We start from the raw sequence: 8,465 nt of genomic DNA, 5'->3' as shown, positions 1-8,465 counted from the left end.
GTGAGCTGCTCAGCGTTGTGATCATGCCTGTCCTCTCCAGGCATGTGAAAAGTGAAGGCTATTTGTGTGCGAGTGGCAGTTGTTTTCTCTGTACTTTAACATCTTGCTTGGGCCCGCTCTGGAGAAGCACCATGCATGTGACATGGGTGGCTATTTAAGTCTCATTACCTTTACCACAATCTGAAGCATGAATATTCTCCAGGGAGGGGGATTATAAACACACAAGCACAGAGCAGTTTCCTCCGACCTCATCAGACACCTGTCTCCTTCACCCTGCATCATCCAGCATCACCAAAGGGTCTTTCTCTCAGGTCAGAGGTACAAAGAGTACAAGTAATGTGCACCCACTAGCAGCTGGAAGATGCCCTGCACAGTGACCCAAGCCCTATTGATCTGTCAACTTTTACTGTGTTCCAGGCAAGGTTGGGCCCAAGAGCTGCATCTGCCCCTTCACTGTGATAGCTTCAGTGCTCCCGCTTATATCCTTTCTGATGAGCTGCCAGCATTTTTTAAAATGGGAGATTGCAGAAGACTACATGGACACCTCACCCAGTACAACTGCTGCAACATTAGTTAAATCAAGTCTTCTTTCCATGTAGTGATATGTTCCTTCTCTTTTCTATTGGCTCTAAGCAGTGCAAATAAGGCCAGCTGAAGTACTGATGTGTAATCTTTAAGACCATCTGTCAGTATTCTGTTTCTTCACATAGTGCTCTCTGAAAAAGATCTGAGCTAAGCAAGATGCCAGAGCCACTCAGCTCCAGGACTGTCAGCTGGGTATGAACCTCAAAGTAAGAGGCTATGACTCCCCAGGGCACAGAATTTTACATATCAGAAACTGAAGCAACAGCCTCCTAAAACAATTCAAACGCTACATTAATTGAATTATGCAGACTGACCCTTCAGTGTGTCATGTCTCTTTGTATTTTGCAAAGATGCTTTTCTTCACAACTGGCTAGCCAACTCAAGTTACTCACTTAGTTCCTGCCATCTTTCCTGTCATTTATCCTCAAGCCACTCCCTTCTTCATAATAAATTCAAAATAACAAATTCCGGGAGAAGCCTTGAATTAGGGCTTTGTCCGAATATCCTCAATTGGATTAGATTTATTAGATTTATCCTTAACTTTGACTATGTCTTGGTGTCTTTACTCAAGCCATGGATTGCATTGGAGGTGGCAGATTGGAATTAACTTGCTGGGATTCCAATAACATCTCAATGGGATTACAAATATAACTTTCCAAATTGTGAGAAAGATTAGAAAAGGAATTACAATACTTGGATCACAATATTCAGTATTTGGATTACAATAGGCAATTTCTCCATGAATATGAGAGTTCCAGATGTTCTTGAAAAATTCATTTGCCATGACCAAGTGGCCATTCCACAGGCCTCCCTTCAGCAGAAGATGGGGTGCCAGATTCCCTCTGAAGCCTGGGCAGCACCCTGCTGAGATCCCCTTACCTCTCCCTACCCCCACACTTTCTTTTCCTGCTTAACTTCTCCAGGTCTTTGTACTACCCACTGGTGGTGGCGAACCAGGATAGGTAGCTATTTGTATCAGTGAACCACTGAAACTGCGGGCTGTTCATATCATAGAAAGCTCTAAAAGGTTCACCATCGCTGTTACCTTTCAGGTAACTGACAGGTACTCAGCTGTCCTGTGAGATGAATAAGATTTCGCCTTTGAATCTTGAATCTTCCACCTTTGAATCAAGATTCCACCTCCAGGCCTGTGGAATGGGTTTTCGAGGAACTGAGGAAGGCAGTTCACACTGAGGAACTCCAGCGCCGGCACCTAAGAAAGGCAGGCGAATGCAGTAAGATTGTAAGGCCATGAGTGTCTTCCAAGAGGGCAAATCCATTATCTCACCCAGCCCTCACTAGCAGGAGGGGTGCTGAATTACCTAACAACGCACAGCACAGAATCTGACCCACAGGAAGCTGAAGGGAGGGAGCTCAGCCTTTGGGATCAGACCCATGTTCAATTCCTTCCACTTTCATAAATCACTGCCCTTTTCAGGTCTCCTCAATACTCCTTGAGCTAGAGCCCGCCTATAATTCTAGCACTTGGGCGGCTGAGGCTGGAGAATCATTAGGAGTTCAAAACCAATGAGGGCTGTACAGTGAGTTCAGAATCAGCCTGAACTACACAGCAAGCCCTTATCTCTAAACAAAACACAACACCGAAGTCAGAAAAACCAGCCTTGTAGCTTGACAGTGAAAATTAAACGAGAACGGGCTCAGACTCTACCTCACACAATTCCTGGTCAGGGACTCAGCCACCTGTCTCTAAAGTCACCTGTCCTACCAGGCACGTAGCAGGGCGAAATTAACACACGTGGGATACACTTGGCAAGGACCAAAAAGCGACTATTGCTTATGATCTCGCGGGCGGCGCTGCCAAGTCGACTCTGAAGAGCTCAGCGGCTCGAGTGCGCAGACCGCGGGTCAGGCAGTACGTGTAGCCCGGGATGAGGGCGTGGAGCGGAGGCACAGACGCAGAACCGCGTGCGAGCATGCGAGCATGCGCAGAAGGTCTGGCGGGAGGCGGTGCGTCTGGAGCCCGAGGTTGCTGGCGAGCGGGCGACGGCGCGTGCGCGTTTTTCTCCCGCCTTTTTGAGGGAGCGGGTTTTACCGGCCGTCCCCGCCGTGGCCACTGTTCCGAGGCGTGGAGAGCCGCTAGTCCGAGTGTGAGACAGAGCCTGGCCAAGCTTGGGCGCTCTTGGGGCTGAGGTAACGACCCGGCGGCAGTGCCCCGGGCTGCCCAGAGCCGCCGAGGCCCGGGAGGTGTGGCGGGCAGCAGCAGGGAGGGCGCGCGGGCGGAGCGGGCCCCTGCGCCGAAACCGCCGTACCAAAGTGTTCGTTTGGGCCGTACTGCGCCCGTAGCTGTTGCCATGAAAACAGGGCGTCTTGCATCGCAGCGTTTCTTGTCACGTGGGACTTAGTGATGTGAATGAATTTCTGGCTTTCAAAAGCCTGATGACCCCCTGAAGTAAATAGTTGAGTGATGGCACTCAGTGCTTCTTTATTTTTGTCTTGACATCCCCCACCCCTTTTTTCCCCTTTCTTGGTACTGGGAATTGAGTCAGTGCCTCGTGTTTTTCAGGCAGGCACTGTATCACTGAGCTACATCTGTGGCCCTGGTGTGATGGTGTTTTGTTTTTGAGACAGTAGTTCAGGTTGGCCTCGACTCTCTGAGAGCCTCCTGCCTCAGCCTCCCAAGTGCTGGGATTGGAGGGCACTCCTGGCTAGGGCATCTTGAATCTTGGGCTGGAGATCCATGACTTTTTTGAACTGTAGTTTCTTTGTTGACACATATCCAGGTAGTAAACCCGCCACCATTCCAAAAGTGCATGATAATCTCCCTGGCATCTCAGATCAAGTGTATCCAAAAGTGGACTCCACATTTCTCTCTCAAAAATGTACTTTCCAAGGCTCATCTCTTTAGGATGGAGCAATTGTATCTCTTAGGTTAGTTGCTCAAGCAACTGGATGTCATCCTTGTCTGTCCTGTCATCACTCCAGGGAGTCACTTAGTCACCGGCATCTTCCAAATCAATCCACTTTGTTCATCTCTGCTATGCGCAACATCTGCCTGGGAGTCATGCAGGAGTCTCCTAACTGGTCCCCTTTCATCTGTTCTTGCTTGATTTACCTCTCACAACCAGAAAGTTGGTTGTTTGTTTTTTAAACACAACTTTTTTTTTTTTGTCTTATCTTTTTGAAACAGGGTCTCTCTATGCAGTTCAGGTTGGCCTTGAGCTCTCTGTAGCCCGAAGCCTTAAATTTGCAGTGATCCTCCTGCCTCAGCCTCCCAAGTGCTGGGATTATGCCACCACACCCTGGTAATGTAATTGTAAAAATTGCACTCTTCAGTATATTCTGATTGCTTTTAGGTTATAGGATAGATTCCACAATTAATAGTTTGATTTTTACAGAAGCACTTTTCCCTCCTCTGTATTTTCTTTGTGGATGTTCTTAACCATTCCAATAGCTTCAAATACCGTTACTAATGACTCAAATTTATATTTCCATCCCTAGGAGACTGCTTCCTCAGCATAATTTGAATGTCTCAGATTTAACCAAAGTAGAACTATTAGTTCTGTGTCTCTAGTCTCTTTTCTTTTTTTTAAAATTTTTTTGGTCTTTTTTCTCAGTACCAGGGATCGAACTCACAACTGCCTGCTTGCAAGGCAGGTTCTAGTTTCTTTTCTTAGATTTTTTTCCCATATCAAGAAAGGCTGTGTATTATCATCTAGTTGCTAAGAGTCATCCTTGATTCCTTCAATCAAATATACCTCGAATCCAGCTACTAACTAGTAAAATCCCAAACCAAACGGGCATCACTTACTCCTAAGTACTACAGCAGCTTCTTTTTGTTTTTGTTTTGTTTTTTGGAGACAGAATCTCACTATGTAGTTCAGTCTGATCTTGAACTCATTGTGTAGCCTCCAGTTTGTGTCATTCTTTCTGCCTCAACCTCCTGAGTGCTGGAATTACAGAGGGGTCACAAGTCTGGGTGTAGCCTCATTCTTGATGCCCTTCATTCATCTGGCCTCTGCTTTAGCAAAACATCTTTTTACTCTGGTCCATTTTATGACCTTGGCTAGATCAGATAATCTCATCAGATAATCTTACCTCCCAGTGCCCACCAGAACTGTATTAAAGCTGGTAAAATATTTCAAAATTTCTGAGTGAAATTTGGTGTTTATATAAAGTCACTTGATTTTCTTAAAACTTAATTTCCTCAGAATTTGCCACAGTTTCTTGCCAAGAACAAAGCTGTGTGTTTTGGAAGCTCTCTACTTCTTTATCTTTCTTCTGCCACTAAGACCCTTGAGTTATGTACATCAGAGACTCAGAGCTTACAGTTTGACATTGTAAAAGATGCTCAGAATTTTAAAAAGGGGGGGGGCTGAGGATTTAGCTCAGCGGCATAAGTGCCTGCCTTGCAAGCAGGCAGTCGTGAGTTTGATCCCTGGTACCAGTAAAAAGACAAAAAAAAAAAGATACTCAGAATATTTTTCCCACTACTTTATCTTTCCGAAACTACTGATGCTGGTGTGTTTTTGTTTTATTTTGTTTTCACTGTCATTTTAAATTTTTTTCCCTGCATGTACTATGTCAGGGCCTTCCACCTACTGCTATGACCAGAAAAGACAATGTCCTTTATTGCCTTCAATTTTACATCCAGATGTTTTTTGGGTTCTTGGGGCTGGTGAGATGTCCAGAGAGCTGCATTGAATGCACATGTGAATACTATTATTGGCAAGTCAGGGAACAAGCCACGACTACTGGATAGTGTGGTGAGATGTATATTTTTCTAAAATAAGGAGCCCAATCCAGGACCCATTAACTAAAGATAGTTTTTCCTCATCTTTTAGGATGGTTAAGGTGGAAGTGGAAGATATACTTAGATGCAAAGAATAATTTAAATCGGGCGAGGTGGTGTATGCCTGTAATCCTGGCACTCAGGAGGCTGAGACAAGAAGATTGTAGAGAGTTCCAGCCTGGGTTACATAGAGTTCAAAGCCAGCCTGAACTACGTGGCGAGCCTCTTTCTCAAAAACAACAACAAAAGTAATTTAAGAGGTTTAGATTGCTTTTTGGTTTGTCCACGAAGACCTTTTGGTTTCATTTCAAGGCATCTTCTTAATGCTTAAATTCAGTTATTCACTCCTCCTCCCTCAAACAAAAGAAAACCTGACACAGTCCCAAGGGCAAATCCTTTCCTGCACAAATGTCACTGGCTTTTAAAACTTATTTCTTGACCCTTAATCCCAGTATACCATAGGAGGTAGTAGGATTACTGCCAGTTTAAGGCCAGACTGAACTATAAAGTGAAATTGTCTCAAAAACCAAAAAAAAATTAAGAAAAGAAAGAAAGCAAAAGAAAATGGAGCTCAACTGGGCATGGTGGCACATGCCTATAATCCCAGCAATTGGGAGGCTGAGGCAAGATTGTTACAAGTTCAAAACCAACTTGAGTTACAAAGTGAGCTCAAGGCCAGCCTGAACTGCATAGTGAGACCATCTCAAAAAGACAAAAAAAGAGAGAGAGAGAGAGAGAATGGGGCTCAAAAACCAATGTGAATGTAATCCTTTATGCCCCAAATTATAATTGCAAAACCTACTAATCAAAAAAGTTTATGTTTTGGTTTTCTGGGAGTCACCCCAAGACATAAGACTGCCTGGGTTAGAGTTTAATAAAATGAATGACAGGGTGATAGTTTTTAGTAGAAATGTATAGTCAATAATCTTGCTAACCACAGTTAATCCTGTTTCACTTTGGATTATGTTACTGTGGAAATTCCTTCCTCTTTGATGAAGTCACTTTCCTCTGATCCCCTCAAAAGTGAAGGACACTGCAGGCATCTACGAATCTGCTGCTGGGAACAGAAGCTTTCAGGATCTGAATCTCCTTCAGCAATGACAGACAGATCTCTGAGTCAATGGAAAACTTTTGAAAGAGGAAGGAGAGGCTGACTTTTTTTTTTTTTTTTTTTTTTTTTTTTGTTACGGGGACTGAATACTGAATTTACAACCTCACACTTGCCAGGCAGGCACATAGGCTGCTGAGCTAAATCCTCATGGCCTGAGGCTGACTTCTTATCCTCAATCTCAGTCCTAAAACGCAGGTGTTGGTTTCATGGGCTCTAGGGATCCTTGTTTCCAGAGAGATGGGCACCTTCAGAGTGGGGGAGCTGTAGATGAATTCCCTATGTCACTGCCCACACTTGGTGGTCCCAGATCCTGTTTTGATATTTTCCCAGTAAGTGTATTTTGTTTTTGTTTTGTTTTGTTTTGTTTGTGGTACCGGGGATTGAACAAAAGACCTTGCGCTTGCCAGGCAGGCTCTTATGCCACTGAGCTAAATCCCCAGCCCTCAGTAAGTGTATTTTGAAAAACTGCTTAGGAAGCTCTTTTATTCTTCTGCATTGGGAAGGATGTCCCCACCAAACCTTGCCAGGAATGTTTAATGACTTTACTTTTATCACCATCATCTCTTCCCACCTTCCAAATCTCTTTGGATTTAACTTCCCAAAAGTCAATATCCTTATCTTAGGATAGCATTTAGGTCTGCCTCAGGTTTTCTGTACTAACTGGGATTTGTTTCCCTCCTCTTTTCCTTGTTTGTTTGTTTATTTGTCCTTTTGAGACAGAGTCTCACTATGCAGTTCAAATTGGCCTTGAGCTCACTTTGTAGCCTAGGCTGGTCTCCAATTTGCAACAATCCTCCTGCCTCAGCCTTCCGAGTGCTGGGATTACAGACATATGCCACTGCAACAGCAAGCAGGAACACCAAAACATTTGGAGGCATATTCATTTTGTGTCGGAGGGCACTGGTTGAGATCATTCCCAAAGTATCAGTTCCTGATCTCTGGTGGTCTGGATTCTTATAAGCAAGCAGGAAGCACAGAGGCAGAATCTTTTGTCCATTGGGAACTGGTTTTATAAAGAGTACATCATAGTGACCAGCTATGCATCATAGTGACCAGCCATTTCTAACAGACAGGCACAACCAGAACTGGAACAGGAAGTATGACCTGGGCAATTAACTGAAGCATACTGCCTGGGAGGGCATGTTGTGCTACATCTCCACACTCAGATCTTTTCTTCATTTTAAAATCATCATGATTTGTGGTCACCTAAAAATGACTTGAGAATCTGACCTTTTTCTTCAAGCTCCATCAACTTAATGGCAGTTAGTAGGACATAGCATCACCATGGCTACAGTAGTCAATTTTGGAAAATAACCCTGTGAAATCTTTGAGCCCCTATTACTATGTGGTTGTTTTGGGTAATGCTGTCAAATCTTCATTTTAAAATTAGATAATTAGTATGTGGTGTTTTTTCTGAACCAGGCAGCCAGCAATTAACACAAACAGGCCCCAGCTAGAAAGGGTTGTTTCTTTCTTCTGTCAGATGGCCAGCCTTGGCATGGTACATGAAGTCTCCTTTCTAGACTGTAACTTCCAGCAAAAGTTCTTCAATCTTTTTTCCCCAGATACCTGGTCTGGGGGCAAGTGCCTGCATCTCAGAATGACCCTCAGAATAACACACTTAAATTTCTGTGTCAACAACCTAAGTCTCACCAGACGGGCTCCCTGCCCACTTAAAATGAAAAAGTCCCTTGGCACCAAATAGTTCACAGATCTAGCTTGGGTTCCTGCCATGTCTTGGACAAGGGGTATCAGCAAGATTTTTCTCAGGATATGAAAAATATTTCCTCTTTGATGACTTTGCATTTTTTTAAAATAACTTTTGACTGCAGTTCTAGTCTAAATAGTCCAATAGTCTAAATAATCCAACCTCCTGTCATTCTGATCCCAATAGCTGAGATCAGACACTAGGGAATGTTCTTACTGGCAGCCCCAGTCTTCAACTTTGAAAATTGTGAGAAATTTCATTTTGGGGGGCACATGGATCTTCTATTGTATAACCTTTCCCTACTGATTAGA

The 8,465-nt window shown here is 44.0% G+C and overlaps 1 protein-coding gene across 2 annotated transcripts in view; it reads left to right on the top strand.

Moving 5' to 3' along the window:
• The first annotated feature begins 2,577 nt into the window (after positions 1-2,577).
• Positions 2,578-8,465, top strand: part of Majin (membrane anchored junction protein) — a 29,674-nt gene continuing 23,786 nt past the window's right edge. For both annotated transcript variants that reach the window (XM_063227493.1, XM_013150742.3), the window contains exon 1: positions 2,578-2,736. The gene's annotated coding sequence lies outside the window, so the exon portion shown is untranslated. The remainder of the gene's footprint in view (positions 2,737-8,465) is intronic.

This window comes from Cavia porcellus, unplaced genomic scaffold (genome assembly GCF_034190915.1).
Source record: "Cavia porcellus strain 051 isolate PalLab524CR breed Dunkin Hartley unplaced genomic scaffold, mCavPor4.1 scaffold_17, whole genome shotgun sequence".
Taxonomy (NCBI): domain Eukaryota; kingdom Metazoa; phylum Chordata; class Mammalia; order Rodentia; family Caviidae; genus Cavia; species Cavia porcellus.
The sequence above is the reverse complement of the archived record's forward strand: the minus strand, read 5'-3'. Positions and strand labels throughout refer to the sequence as shown.